This window comes from Chaetodon trifascialis, chromosome 24 (assembly GCF_039877785.1).
Source record: "Chaetodon trifascialis isolate fChaTrf1 chromosome 24, fChaTrf1.hap1, whole genome shotgun sequence".
In the NCBI taxonomy this organism is placed as follows: domain Eukaryota; kingdom Metazoa; phylum Chordata; class Actinopteri; order Chaetodontiformes; family Chaetodontidae; genus Chaetodon; species Chaetodon trifascialis.
Genome location: NC_092079.1, coordinates 940,435 through 955,632, shown reverse-complemented (window position 1 = coordinate 955,632; position 15,198 = coordinate 940,435). Strand labels below are relative to the sequence as shown.

At 43.4% G+C, this 15,198-nt stretch overlaps 1 protein-coding gene across 1 annotated transcript in view; it reads left to right on the top strand.

Moving 5' to 3' along the window:
- LOC139352063 (NACHT, LRR and PYD domains-containing protein 12-like) overlaps positions 1 to 15,198 on the top strand; it is a 152,376-nt gene that overhangs the window by 128,923 nt on the left and 8,255 nt on the right. The window lies entirely within an intron of this gene.

The window sequence follows — 15,198 nt, the reverse complement described above, 5'->3', positions numbered from 1 at the left end:
ATGGCCATCTCAACCCAGGCTCTAGTCCTGCAGTGGGCCACATTAAAACGTTGTTGGGGCCCCGGCTCAGGGTCAGGGTAAGGGATAACAGAGTGGGCTGACATGGATAGCCTCAACCCCCCAGTATCAAGCACTCCTGTAATTATAGAGGACACATTTGAGTGTATTAAAAAGGGAGACAAAGAACATTTGTACAAGTTTTAGCTTCCTTACCTCGTGCAAATCTGTTGCTCAGACTACACTCCCAGTAGATCCAGGAGTCATGTACAGAGCTAGGCCACCTGGCTTCTACATTTGTAATGATGTAAGCTGCATCACATATGATCTTCACAGTGCAGAGAATGACATGTGTTACAGTGTCTTGTAATGTATACATTTTCATGTACAAAATTTTTAAGATGGTAGGTCATAAACCTGGACATTGATGCTCTGAAAGGATTTTCTATTCACATAGTGCCCTTCGTGTTCTGCAGGTGCTGTAATGGGAATTTGTGTCCCATCTATGCATCCTATCACATTTGGAAGCCCTGCAAAATAACAGCTAACTAAGCTACTGAACCCACTCTGAGGTCGCAGCAGAATGTATATCATAATTTAAAATAAAAGAATATATGATTTCTACATCAGTCACCAGTCTCTACCATCATTGCTACCATCATAGGCGTTTCAGTGCGAGGATCACTTTCCTCACAGCTCTACACACTGTTGCCTTTCCGAAGTGAAAGACAACAGTGTGTAGAGCTGTACAAAAAACTACCGTTTGCAAAAAGAAAAAACGTAGCACTATGCGTAAAATTTGCTGTGATGTGAGCGCATGTCCGCGGTGTGTGAGGTTGGTGATGTACGGCTGGAGAATGTTATCCAGATAAATTATACCGTTTGATGAAAAGCGGTAGCGTTTGAACAGATATTCCTCTGGAAATGACAGGACACCTAAACTCGGTCGGAAGATTCTCTCGCGACATAAAGCGTTTCGAATCAGTTGGGCTTCGATATCAATCGGATTGGGAATGAACGGGCAATCCATGTCTAACAGCTTTCTTCATGTGGAGACAGGTAGAAACTCAGGGTTTCTTAAAGTAAACCTGCCAGCGAGCAGGTTATGTTCACAGAGTCTGTTACCATGGTGACTGACTCAGAGTTTCAGTTACCTCTCTTTCTGGAACAGAAAACTCAGAGTTTCCCTCATCTCAGGCTTAACTTACTCTGAGTTTTCACATAACCCACTTTCTGGAATACCCCCCGGGTCTGCATGAGCACCTGCACAAACAAAAACACATGTCAACAACACATCAATGGCCCGACACGTGTGCCCCCCGACTGGGGGCCGCTGAACACCCCAGTCCTTACTTTTTAATGACATTGATCGAGTGTGTGTTCATAAGCAACTGAGAAAGTTGTTAAGTGGAGATTTGTCACAGTTTGTTGTTGTTTACTTGTGCGTGTCTTTGTGTTTTTTGTATGTAATTCATTTCACTTTCATGGAAAACATTGTGACTTAATAAATACAATACAATACAATTGTCACTCATTATTGTTCAATTGCAGAAAGAGGAAGAAAGAGGGACAGACAGACAGACAGACAGACAGACAGACAGACAGACAGACAGACAGACAGACAGACGCTCAGTGTGTGTTTTGGCCTTTCCTGCTTTTGTGACTGAGGCTGTCATTTGGTCTGTTGACCACTAGATGGAGGCAAATGATAAGGCTTTGCGCCCCCTAATTCGGGGGCACTGAACACACCAGTCTTGCTCCCATGTCCCAAGTTCATTTCTTGGTGTGTGCTTCGTCCTTGAACCTTTACTGTTATTCTTATTACTATACTACTACTACTACTAATAATAATAATAATAATAATAATGATGATGATGATAATGATAATAATGATAACAATACACCATGTCTAACACAACTGTGTCAGACTTTAAATTGGTGCACTAAAACCCACAAGCCTGGTAAAGCTACCAACAATTGGCGACGTCCCCTGCAGCCTCGGACGTGCTCCCGAGACAACTGCTCTAGCCAGGTTCACAGCACACAAACAAATCCCCCAATGAACTCCTCGGGAATTCGCTCTTAAGCCTGAGAGAGACAGAACAGCAGCAGTCTACTTCAACTGTGGACTGGACCGACAACTCTGTGCCACAAAACACCAGCATTGAACAGCTCCATGACACAAGCAAACACCCCTCTGAGCAATCAACACCTATTATTACCCAAACAGCAAAACAACCAACTTAGCACAATGTATATAGACCATACAAAGATCAGAAATCTGCACAGATTGGTTTGTCAGTTCCGCACCGGGGAATCATCTTCTTTTCTCGTTCCTCTCGCTCCAGCTGAACTGTCAGGTGTAGCGCAGCTTCACAGCCGAATCCAAAGTGTGGTCCATGCAGGTCCCCTCACGGCCACCAGAGGGGGCGACGACAGGCAGGCAGGCAGACACAGACAGAGCGGTTGGGCTGAGGCAACATGAAATGACACAGTGGAAAGCCTCATTTAAAGTGAGATCAATATGTGGTACAAATAATACATGATGTTACAGAATCGACACTTTGGTTAAAGTTAAAGTATACAGTCGGCAAGTGGGAAACAAGAGAAAAGAGTAAACAGAACGAGAGAAATGCTCATAAATACAAACTTGGTCTGCAGAGATGGAGGGGACACTTTGCTCTGTCACCTGGGTGAAAAGGTCGAAGACGATGTGGCCGTGACCTTTGCCAAAAGCCATCAGGCCAAAGCACGCTCTCCCCGATTTCTCCTGGCTCGGCCGCACTGCCTATTGTCTGGATCTGCTGCAGCAGGCGCTCTGTGATTCCCAGCGAGATGTCCCAGGCGACCACCTGCAGCTTGACATGGCCTTGTAGAAGGATGGCAGAACAAGCGTAGGTGTGTTTTTGAGGGCGGGGAGTCTGTGTGAACCCTATAGTGCCATTCCAACAAAGAACACAGCTCCTCTCAACAATGGTGCATCCTCCATGTGCACCCTCTCCTCCATCATGCTGCATAGAGTGTAAATGGCACTGTGGCCTCAGTGAGTCCCCAACACCTTCCTCATCAACTTCCCGCAGGATTCACAAAACTCACGCTGACAGTTCAACAGAGTGTGATGATGGAGACAGTGAGAGTCTGAGGGCGGGCAGCTGTAACACACCACCACATCCAGGACATTGGAGGTGGATGAAATGGAAATGGTAACAAAAAGGAAACACTGCTGAGATGTTTGCACGACTATAGTGTTACACTAATGATCATATCAGTATAATAACTCACTGTTTTTCCAGCTTGGGGGTCCAGAAAGACTAAAACAAAGCAGTCAGTGAACTTCTGCGTCAGAACAGCCTGAAACAAGATCACAGACATGGATATAGACTAGATGGACATTTTTAAGTGAAGCTGTCTGCTTACAAGGATTCTTCCTATACATCAGTGACAATGAAAAGGGCAAATGTTGAAATGTTGACATGGACCAAGCGAAGTGTGCAGAGACGCTGGCTTAGAGGCATTTCTTCCTCTAAGCTCACATGTGAAAGATTTCTGTTACTCAAAACTACAATGTTCCTCAACACAGACATGATGGAGTCTCCTGGATAGTTCAAGTGCTGTCCTGTAAGCTTGTGTTTCAACAATTGCTTACATACAAATTATTTACTATATTTTTGTCATTGTCAACAAATCCCATGTGCTGTCCTGAACCAACCTTGAATGTATCCTCATAACAAGTGCCACCGAGCTCCACTATTGTTCAAGCAGTATTACAAACACATCAATGAGCCACACTGTTACACTGGGAGATATTTTCCTTCATTACCATGAACACACACACACACACACACACACACACACACACACACACACACACACACACACACACACACTGGGGTGGGGAGGGGTGGCTCTGATCTCATAAATGACACATAAATTCGCGACCGACACATCACTAATTTCTCTTTCTGTTCAATAAGAAAACAAACAAACAAACAAACAAACAAAACAACGGTGGCCGTTATCCTGGTCATTTCTGTGCGGCGTGTGCACGTGCCACCCGCGTGAAATGCCTGAAATGTCAATCACTCTTAACCAATCTCAGGACAGACAGAAATAGACTAATAAACAGTAAACTAATAAACAGTAGAATCAGTTTAATTTCACATAAAAATGAGTTAAGACACACAGAAGACGCTTAAAATGTCGACTTTTTGAAGAGGACATCTTACCTGTCTATCTTCCGACTCCTTCTGAAAACTTTCAGCCCGCCCTGCAGAGCAACACTTGTTGATCACGCGCCCTCTCAGCCAATCAGAGCGGCCATAGCCTCCGTCCTGTACTCGTTTTTTTCCTCGTTTTTCTCGTTAGATCGAGAAAACGGCTTGTAAAAAAAAAAAAAAAAAAAAAAAAAAAAAAAAAACGTCCGCAGAAACCTGAAATTTGTTCCTCGATACCGGTCGGTGAATCTTCTTTCATACATGTACACAGACAGTCAATCTGGTTGTATGCGAACGTGCAGGATAGCAGACCTCCACCTGCCCAGCAAGATCACGGGACTCTGCCGTTCACCTCAGGCGCACGAGGACATCGTTTGCATGAAATTGTGTCCAGGTAAGACTCATTATGGAAAAAGTACACATTTGAATAACACGCCTAAAACTCAGTGATAGTTTATGATCTATTTGTAAAATCTACGGAGAAATATAACTGTTTTTGACAGTGTGGCAGTCGCTTTCGTCCCGAAGTGAGGACTCCGACGGGACGCTGCGGGGCTCGCCGAACCCCAGTCAAAAATCCACAAATTTAAAGTTATCTCGCTTTTTCTCCAAAATCTGCGTCGGTCCGCGTGTTTTCGATCTGGGAAAGTAATCAGTAGGCTCTGTTGAGTAATTCGGCTTAAAAAATTGACCATGAGAAGGTTTTTAAAGTGTTTTTTCAGTGCTTCATCAATTGCTTATTAGATCAGGTGAATCGAACTCCGTTCGTCTATGGCTCATCGAAGCTATGGCTTGTTGGGTGCTTCCTGACATTAACGGATCATTAATGTCGCGTCTTAGCTGACATATTTCTGTTCTATATTTGTTTTATTTTGAATGGGGCAGCAATCTCTCCACACAATTGGCTGTTCAAACTCAATTATAGGTAGGGTTGCCACCCGTCCCGTAAAATACGGAATCGTCCTTTAATTGAAAACGCGAGTTGTTCCGTATTTTCACAAATGTCCAATACACATGTCTGTCACACACACACACACACACACACACACACACACACACACACACACACACACACACACACACACACTAAATCTAACAATAAACAAAATAAAACACAGGAAATACTAAGGCCAGCAAAATTGTCATGGCGGGATCTACGCAGGACCCCGGTCGTGTGTCTTTCTTTTTTTCTTTTAATTAATTGAAATCTTTTCATTACAAAAGCAGTTATTATAATGTACATTGGTAAAAACAATTGGATATCAGCCAGGGGGTAGGCTATTAGATAAATACAGAAAATAAAGAGCACAAGTGGTTTGTTTTCATAGCTTTCTTATTGTTAGAGTCACAAATACTTTCCATGTACTGTTCTGTTTCCTTTTGGAATGCAATAAAACAGGGGGTTGAGGGTCTAAATTTGGCTTTGTGTATGTGATATTTACCCAATATTATTATTAAGTTTATGACATACAGTTCTTTTTGTTTTTTACTTTTAACATCATGAACCCCAAAAAGTATATTGTTCCATTCTAAAAGGAAGTCTGAGTCAATCTTCAGTGTGATGTAATGCAGTACTTCTGTCCAGAAGGTGGCAGTATAATGACAGTTCCAGAACAGGTGCAACATAGTTTCAGGCTCAGATCCTCACAAAGAACAGTTCACACATACATCCCTCCCAAATCTCAGCAAATAGTGTTTGGCAGGATAACTTTGTTTGTCATCAAATATTTGTATGGAAGATTCCATTTTTGGATCCAGTTCAATCCATTAACAATATTAGACCAGTACTGAACAACATATGGGGTAGTAATAACATCAGTTTGAAACAATGATCTGATGAGACCATTTTTTTTCTTAGTTTTGACAGAGAAACACATATGCCCCACTGATGTTAATGTAGGGTCTAAAGGAGGACAAACTGGTTTTCCAGTACCTCTTAAGAGCATTAGGATACCAGAAGGAATGGCATCCATTACAATTGCAAAGTCTTCGGGGATAACAGGAATACCATATGTTTGAAAGAATTCTGTGTAATTAAGCAGATTTCCATTATCATTGAGTAGCTGGGTAACGAAAACTATGCTATTATTAAACCAGGAATTAAAAAATAAAGAGTTGTTTTTATATTTGATATGTTGATTATTCCAAATGAAGCATCTGTGAGGCGAGAAGTTGTGTTTATAGATTAAGGACCATGCCAACAGCATTTGCTTGTGAAAGTTTGATAGAGTTATGGGAAGTTTTTCTATTTTAGAATTACATAATAACCAGGGGTGCACATAACTGGTGCGCAGGTGCGCATGCGCCGCCAAAATGCATGATGCGCGGCACATCAAATGCATTGAAACGCACATGCGCACCAACAGCTGGAGCGGCTGCAAGAGGTATTTCTTTCCGGAAAATCCCGACATGTTCGCTGCTGTCTACAACTCTTCAAAATGTCCAGGAAGCAAGCCCCGCTAAGTAACTATTTTGGTGTTCCACCACCACCTCCAAAAAGACGTCAGACTGAACCGCCACCCGAGCCGCACAACAAGAGAGTGTTCTCGGAAAAGTGGCTGCAGCAGGTCGGTTGGCTCCAAACCAATGATGAACGCACGATGATGTGGTGCAAAATATGCCGCGAACATCCCAATATGGCTGATAAAAGCAGCGCCTTTTATATAGGGACAAAGAATTTCAATCATCCACCATTTGACAAGCATGAGAAGTGCTGTAGAGCAGCCAGTTGATTTAAGTTTTTACAGTGTTGATTTCAGAGTTTACAGAAAAGACATTCAGTGCTTAAAAAGGTGCCAGTTGAAATGATTTTCTTTTTTTTTCTTTTGTTTTACATCCAACAACCTTACACCACACTATACACATCCATCCACTCATTTACACTACTGATTCTACAGACTAACATACACCATCATTTGTTAATGCACCTTAATTATGAATAAATGTTGTTTTTGTGAAAATTTATTTGACTGTGTATCCCTTTTTTTATCCATCCTGCGGGGCGGGTTCGCGACTCGCGTGCTCAATGAGCACCAAGTAACATCTCCAGGTGCTCCTCTGAGTACCAGACCAAAAAAGTTATGTGCACCCCTGATAATAGCACATATTCAAGGTCTCCAATGGCAGAAAAAATATATTTGGGTATAAAGTTCCAAGTGGATGTAGGATTATGTAAAAACTGCTTTATCCAGTTAACTTTAAAGGTATTGTTGAGGGTAGTAAAGTCAAGAAAGTTTAGACCACCAGAGTCATAGGTGTTCATAACAACAGATTTTTTCACACAATGCGTCTTGTTCTTCCGTATCAAATTAAATAATAGCTTATCAATGGCACTGCAGATCTGTTTTTCGACAGCCAGGGGAGTAGCGGCGTAAGTAAGACGAGACAACCCCTCTGCCTTTGTTAATAAAACTCTGCCTTTCAAAGACAAATCTCTTTGAAGCCATTGGTCCACTTTTTTCCTCGTCTTGTCTATAATCATATTCAAATTTTCAGAACATCTGCCTGTCTGATTTTTAACAATGGTAATTCCAAGGTAAGTGAGTTTGTTTTTAATAGGAATATTGTAGATGGTGGAGTCATCGCAGTCTTTAAGAGGAAACAGCTCACATTTCTTCAGGTTTAAACAAAGTCCAGAAGCTGCAGGGAATAAATCTATTATATGGATAGCAATGGGAACCTGTGTGGTATTTTTTAAGAAAAGTGAAAAGTGTGTAGTAATGGCTCACATTTCACTTTGTTGAAGTAACACAAGAATTGGTATTTTTTGTAATTTGGTCCAAAGCTTCTGTGTTAACAGTGTAAACACCAACAGCACACCCTCCTGGTTGCTCTCTGGTTTTGTCTGACCGTCCAGAAATGCTTGAGGTGTTCGTGGATTGCTTCTGATCCCTGTCTCCTTGTTTTGTGTCCTTTCAGTTGGAGCAGCTGTACTCGCTGAGCCTCTGCTCCAAAGAGGACTGTCTCAGGATCCTGTCCAGGCACCAGTGGAACCTGCAGCATTAATTATTGCATTTAATTATTGGTCAGTATTCAAGATAAAAATAGCAGCGTAGAAACTGAAAACTTAAGAGGGATGATGACACATGAATGGGGGAGAGGGAAAGAGAAATAATAGACATGGTAAGCCCTCTGGTAAAATCAGGAGGGGAGGAAACACAGCTAAGATCATTACAATGCTTCACCTATCTGGAATTAAGATATGAAATTATTGGACTTGGGTTGAACATATATTTCCATTACACATCTGCACAAAACATAAAGTATATATAAATAAACAGAATGTGAAATAAAGAGATTGTACAATAAACAGTAGAATATAGGTTAAGTTAAAGAATAGCAGCAGAGATGTGTGAATGGAGGGAAGAGAAGTCCCAATAATTTTCTCTGCTGTCCTCACCGCTCTCCTCACATTCTTCCAGTCAGCAGCACTGCAGCCTCCACACCACACAGAGATGCCGCTGGTCAAGATGCTCTCTATGGTGCTTCTGTAGACGTGAGGTTGGGCGGGGGCAGGTGGGCTCTCCTCATCCTGCACAGAAAGCGCAGGCGTTGCTGGGCTCTTTTCACCAGTGACGCAGTGTTCACAGACCAGGTGAGGTCGTCTGTGAGGTGCACCCCCAGGAACTTGGTGCTGCTGACCACCTCCACAGCCATGTTGTTGAGGAGAAGTGGAGCGTGACTGGGCTGGCTCTTCCTGCAGACAACAATGATGACTGGTTTTATCCACATTCAGGATCAGGTTGTTGGCTTTGCACCAGCCCACCAGCTGCGCCACCTCTTCTCTGTTGGCCAGGTCGCTGTCGTCCCTGATGAGGCCCACCGCTGTTGTGTCATCAGATAGGACTGTTTTGAGTGCACTGACTGGGATATATGTCTGGGATATATATTATGATGATCTTAGCTGTGTTTCCTCCCTTCCTGATTCTACCAGAATTCTTACCAGAGCAAAACCAAAAAACAAACAAACAAACAAACAAACCAAAAAGTATATATATATATATGTGTGTGTGTGTGTGTGTGTGTGTGTGTGTGTGTACCCAAAATATATGTCTATATATCCTAGCAATGCATGGAAGGGGAGTTTAAGTAACGTCAAAACATCGACAGAAATGAGAGGAAAAATTGGAAGTCCACACAGGTTTCTGCCATCTTGTTTACTAACACAGGGCTGCAAAGTCAGTGGGTTTATATCCAAACAAATACATCACAATATAGCAAGGTGGTGCATGACAGAGTTGTAAAATAAATAAATAAACAGCAAAAGGTCCAAGTAAACAATGCCACTCACTGGATTCGAACCTGCAAGCTAATAGAGCACTGATTACAGAGCAGGAGTGTGAATGACTCCTATAAAAGGTCTGTTGATCAGTTCATCAGTTTTTGTAAGCCTTTGTTTTGTTAGTGTTAAAATAACCGTTCCCTCCATGTTTTTTTTTCTTTTTTTTTTTTTGGTGTATTTTAATGTTACGAGCTCTTATTTTGGTGCCTTTCCGGCGGCACAGGAAGTGTACAGCTAAGAAGCGTCACTTGACATGAGGGACACGTATCCATAAAGTACGAAAAATCATACGGGAAGTGGAGAAACGGATCACACGGTGTTGCTGTCCAATGCAAAGGAGATGTATGAAAATGATAAGCGCCTAGCTGAATGGGAACAAGCTTTCATGAAGAAAGGAGTGAAGGACAGAAAAGTACATTTGTGTTCAAAACAAGGCTGACGGCTGAACATAAATAAATGCTTTGTGAAACATCAGTACGCTTCACCATTGTCTGGCTGGGGTTTGCTACAAGGAGCTCTAACCACTGCACCACTTCCTGCTTCATTCCTCAGTGGCTACAGCAGTCAGAATCAACAATGACATAGAAGCATTAACCACAAAAAGAAATAAATAAACGATGCATGGAAGAGGAATTTAAAATAATGATGAAGTTAATATATGGGATATATTCCTGCCTATCATCCAAAATATTTACCTATGAGAAACTACAAGGTGAGTTCGGACAAACTTTGCCACAACGGAGATCTGTGCTCAACTGATTTGGTCTGCTTGTCTTGATCGGCGATTGGGCGCAGACACTTCAAGTTGAGTGGCCGAGAGAAAAGAAGGGTGGAGATTATTATCGTACTGGGAAAACGCCGTATTTTACGCGCGTTGTGATGTGCACAAACGCGCGTATTTTACGCGCATTGTGACGCACAAAACGGCGTCTTTTACGGGCGTTCTCGGAGGACTTCATTACGGCGTAAAAAGCGGCGTTCTTTTTGCGCATTACAGCGTAAAAAACGGCGTAAAGTCTGAAAAAACGGCGTTTTTTACGCCGTAATGCAGTTGAAACGCGACTGAATGTGGTGTATTTCTGACAGGAACGGCTTGCCATACACCTGAGCCGCATCAGCGCTCATCAGTGTGCGGCTTCTTAAGCCGGCTCCGCTCTTCCTTCGTCGCCAGATGATTACTTCGTCCAGTTGCTTGTGTCTCTCTGAGCGTGGTCTCTAGCTATTGAATTTACGAGTTATTAGTATCGCTGTCTTCTCTAGTGTTGTCCCTGTTTGCAGGTGGATTTTCTGCTGTACGTACTCTAGCTGAGCTTTTTTCCCTTGCGAGGTGATTTTCCGTTGTAACTTTGTGTTGTGCTATTTTTCCCCTTGTGGAGATTTTTGTTGTAATATTTGTTACTTTGTGTTTGGACATTAAAATCACCAAGCTTCTTGTCACTGCATATTGGATCCTGGCCTTTCTGTGTCTCGCGTCCGTAACGGTGTGTGTGTGTGTGTTTGAAGATGGTTGTATTTTTTTGCAAATGTTGTGTTGGTGAAAAACTGATGAAATAAAGTCAGTTTCAAAAAAATCTCTCTCTCTCTCTCTCTCTCTCTCTCTCTCTCTCTCTCTCTCTCTCTCTCTCTCTCTCTCTCTCTCTCCCTCTGCTCCTTCCTGTCTGAACTTTACTTTCACTTTCTGTCTTCGGTGTGTCGCAGTTTGTTTTCTCCTCTGAAGCTCCAGCTGAAGGTAAAGTAACTCGTTTCAGGTGTTTTTCACTCAAGCTGTCGTTAGCTTAGCTTCAGCACGTTCAAAACGTCGGCCATGTTGTGTGGATGTTTGTGAGTGTAAACGCTGGAATAAGAGCAGAAGCAGAGCGAGTTGATCCTCAATAGTTGATGTGGAGACAGCAGGAAGAAGCATTCAGAGGCTATGAGGAGCTGAAAGCTTTTATTTCTCAGTTCAGTCTGTAACTGTGTCACTAAATGAGCTGTCAGAGCTCTGAACTCTCCTCCAACAGCAACGAGTGTTACTGCTTTTTCTCACTTTGTGCTTCAATATGATCAAGAATCAAATCAAAGATTCTTCTTTTAATATGACCTGAGAGGGCTTGATTGAGACAGGCGTTTATTTTGAAAGGATCTCTCAGTGGTGGAAAATAACGAGTTTAGTCAAGTACTGTGATTGAGTATAGTCTGCAAGTACTTGTACTTGAATATTTGTGCTATTTTCTATTTCTCCTGTGTATATATTTGACTTTCTCCTTCACTTATCGATGATCAAGGATCATTGAGGCGTAAAGAAACTTTCAGTCATGTTGAATTTACTGAATCTTCCACAAACGGAAGCTTCCTGTCAGATTCAGTCAGTGTGTGTCAGTGGATGTCAACGCTCGTCCAGGCATCAAGTGTGTGTTCACTTCACTGCAGCTTCATGGCGCCATCTAGTGGACTGATAGAAGTACAGCGGCTCGGCCTCACACTGCTGTCTGACTGCATTCAGCTGACACTGATATGAGAGACGAGATAACAGCCAATCAGAGGAGGAGCAGCTGATATTTGACAGGAGAAACCATGAAAGGATGATTTCAGCTGATGTTCACATGAATGATTTGTGTTTCCTCTCCAGATCAAAGTCTGTGTGAGCTGACGTGAGTTCAGCAGCATGAATTGGTGTGAGGACAGAGAGGAGGGAGTCCGTCCCTCTAAAACCAGTCTGTGTGGGGACGATGATGTCCAGACCAAAGCTCGGAGGTGAGACGAGGATCTCTGACTGTCCAGGACTCGTCTCCATTAACACTCAAAGCTCTGTGTGTGTTGTGTTGAAGGCCAGAGCAGCAGGACCCACCAGACTCTGCTGGACCTGGACCTGGACCTGGACCTGGACCTGGACCTGGACCTGGACCTGGACCTGGACCTGGACCCAGCTGTGTGTCCTTCAGGAGTGACCGGTCAAAGGATCTCCCCATTTCTTTTAAACAGCAACATGTCTCTGAAAGACTGTAAGTTGTTCTCTGTATTAAACTCGTGTTGGACAATTTGACGTGAAATGTCCATCTGTCCTCCTCATGTTGTCCACTGCTGATGTTTGTGATCATTAAATCCAGTCTGACCAGTTGTTCTTCTAATGTCCATGCTGTCCTAGAATGATGATGAAGGTTAGAGCTAGATTAGTGTTAAAGGACATTTGTCCAGTCTGTCCCTAAACAGCACTAACATGTCCACATGTGGACACTGAAAGCTGAGGATAATGGTGGTCTTCCTGTGTGTCTGACAGGATCGATGGCAGAAAACCCTCTGCTGGACCTGAACCCAGCTGTGTGTCCTTTAAGAGCGACCGGTCAATGGATCTCCCCATTTCTTTTAAACAGCAACATGTCTCTGACAGACAGTAAGTTGTTCTCAGTGTTAAAATCCTGTTGGACAATTTGACCTTTATTTTCAGCATCGTTCTTCTTCTCATTCGTTTCTATTCTCACATGTGGAAGCTGCCCAGTATAACCAGTCTTCAACTCTTGACTCCAGTTGAATATTTCCTCCACACACACGTTCTGACTGATGACTGCATTAGTATGAAACAGTGACTTGATTGAGGCTAACAGATGCTAACGAAGGCTAACCCTGATTCCACTGAGTTCCTCCATCAAATCAACATGTTGTGCTTTTCAGTCATGTGACGACACAAACACAAACATGTCAGTGATAACAGCTGGACTGAAATCAGCTGCTGTGAAACACAGAGTGAAGCAACACAGAGAGTGTGAGGAAACACACAGTCTGTTTGTGACTGATGCTGCTGATGGATTCACAAAGTCAAGAACAACACTGACGGCGGCATCATGGCGCCTCACATCAGGCTGGAGTTGTGCCTCTGTGAAGACGTCTGATGCAGAGAAGGGTGTTATGGGTAACTAAAGGCTGCAGGAGCTCAGAGAGGAGACAAAGCTAAAGATGTGTTGTGTGTCCAACAAGTGGACGAGAAAAAATAAATGTTGTCCAAGAATAAAAGAAAGAGCCAGAACAAGTTGTATGAGCAACAGCTGCAGCTGTTTCCTTCATGTCGTCCAGAGAAGAACGTTCCAGCTTTTTTAAAACCTTCAGCTGGTGTTTGTCTCTGTGTGGACAGACATGATGTGAGCTAATTCTTCATGATTCCTCCACAGAGTCCACCAGGAGAGCTCAGAGGTTCCCAGTGGTCAATCTGCCCAGCAGCATCAGACTCACCTGGACTCCATATTTCTGGTCTGTACATGTACAACAGCTGCTTTCACATCTGTTCTGTCCACAATAATATCCATGCTGCACTTCTTAGACCAGCGGACCGTCAGTCTGTCCAACATGGATCTGATGTTTGCTTCCATGATTTCACTTTGTGTCATTCATATCATCTTCTGTTCCAGCTGCTGGAGGAGAACATTGTCTCTTTTGTGAGGAACGAGCTGAAGAAGATCAAGACAGTTCTGAGCTCAGATTACCCAGAATGCTTAGAGAGTCAGGGGGAGGATGAGGATGAGGATGCAGAGCAGAGGAGGAGCAGCAGAGAGGCATTCGTGAAGATCACGCTGCACTTCCTGAGGAGGATGAAGGAGGAGGAGCTGGCTGAGCGTCTGCAGAGCAGTAAGAGGATTTCTCTAAAGGTTTAACTGCTGCATCAATGAACATTCACTGAGGTCCAACAGATGGACCAAAATATGTTCAGACAAGGACATTAAATTCTCATCTGAACTTTATCAATCACTTATTGATTTATTTGTTGTGTATTCATTCAGGACATCTTGCTGCAGTTTGTCAGCGTAAACTTAAATGTAACCTGAAGGAGAAGTTCCAGCGTGTGTTTGAGGGGATCGCTAAAGCAGGAAAGCGGACCCTCCTGAATCAGATCTACACAGAGCTCTTCATCACAGAGGGAGGGACTGGACAGGTCAATGATGAACATGAGGTCAGACAGATTGAAACAGCATCCAGGAAACCACACGGACCAGAAACCACAATCAGACAAGAAGACATCTTTAAAGCCTCACCTGGACGAGATGAACCAATCAGAACAGTGATGACAAAGGGAGTGGCTGGCATTGGGAAGACGGTCTTAACACAGAAGTTCACTCTGGACTGGGCTGAAGACAAAGCCCACCAGGACATACAGTTCATCTTTCCATTCACTTTCAGAGAGCTGAATGTGCTGAGAGAGAAAAGGTTCAGCTTGGTGGAACTTGTTCATCACTTCTTTCCTGAAACCAAAGAAGCAGGAATCTGCAGGTTTGAAGAGTTCAGGGTTTTGTTCATCCTTGATGGTCTGGATGAGAGTCGACTTCCTCTGGACTTCACCAACAATGAGATCCTGACTGATGCTACAAAGTCCACCTCAGTGGATGTGCTGCTGACAAACCTCATCAGGAGGAAACTGCTTCCCTCTGCTCACCTCTGGATAACCACACGACCTGCAGCAGCCAATCAGATCTCTCCTGAGTGTGTTGACATGGTGACAGAGGTCAGAGGGTTCACTGATGAACAGAAGGAGGAGTACTTCAGGAAGAGGTTCAGAGATGAGGAGCAGGCCAGAAGAATCATCTCCCACATCAAGACATCACGAAGCCTCCACATCATGTGCCACATCCCGGTCTTCTGCTGGATCACTGCTACAGTTTTGGAGGATGTGATGAAGACCAGAGAGGAAGGGCAGCTGCCCAAGACCCTGACTCAGATGTCCATCCACTTCCTGGTGGTTCA